Source organism: Anoplopoma fimbria, unplaced genomic scaffold, assembly GCF_027596085.1.
Source record: "Anoplopoma fimbria isolate UVic2021 breed Golden Eagle Sablefish unplaced genomic scaffold, Afim_UVic_2022 Un_contig_3055_pilon_pilon, whole genome shotgun sequence".
Classification (NCBI taxonomy): Eukaryota; Metazoa; Chordata; class Actinopteri; order Perciformes; family Anoplopomatidae; genus Anoplopoma; species Anoplopoma fimbria.
This window is the reverse complement of record NW_026554742.1, coordinates 1-712: the sequence shown is the minus strand read 5'-3', so window position 1 is coordinate 712 and position 712 is coordinate 1. Positions and strand designations below refer to the sequence as shown.

The 712-nt window shown below is 41.9% G+C and overlaps 1 non-coding gene across 1 annotated transcript; it reads left to right on the top strand.

The window, feature by feature from the left end:
* Positions 1 to 257: 257 nt before the first annotated feature.
* Positions 258 to 376, top strand: LOC129088689 (5S ribosomal RNA). The gene has a single exon (XR_008531063.1). It is a non-coding gene; the product is annotated as a 5S ribosomal RNA (ribosomal RNA).
* The last annotated feature ends 336 nt before the right edge of the window (positions 377 to 712 follow it).

The window sequence follows — 712 nt, the reverse complement described above, 5'->3', positions numbered from 1 at the left end:
ATGATGGCTTTCGTCATTCCTAAGCTCATCGATCATTTTCTTTTCAATTTTATGCTAACGTATTCTACATTTCAACAGTAAATATTAATCTTTTTACTGCACTACATTTGTGATCCTTATAGCCACTTTGTACATTCTGATTTGACATTTAAAAGCTGTGAGTGTGTCTGGCAATCTGCAGGCGCTCCCTGTATAGACGAAAGAGCAAGCGTGGTGATATAGTATCTTTAAAAGGCCCTTTGGTAGGCGCAATATTTGCTTACGGCCATACCACCCTGAACACGCCCGATCTCGTCTGATCTCGGAAGCTAAGCAGGGTCGGGCCTGGTCAGTACTTGGATGGGAGACCGCCTGGGAATACCAGGTGCTGTAAGCTTTTTCACTCCTCTTTACAAAAAGCAGAGGGCGCTGCTGCTTTTTCAGTGGACACCGACAGGGTGGGAAGGAAATAGCTAGATCATGACTTGCCGGTATAGAAATGACACAAATCCAGTTAAATGATGGCTTTCATCATTCCTAAGCTCATCGATCATTTTCTTTTCAATTTTATGCTAACGTATTCTACATTTCAACAGTAAATATTAATCTTTTTACTGCACTACATTTGTGATCCTTATAGCCACTTTGTACATTCTGATTTGACATTTAAAAGCTGTGAGTGTGTCTGGCAATCTGCAGGCGCTCCCTGTATAGACGAAAGAGCAAGCGTGGT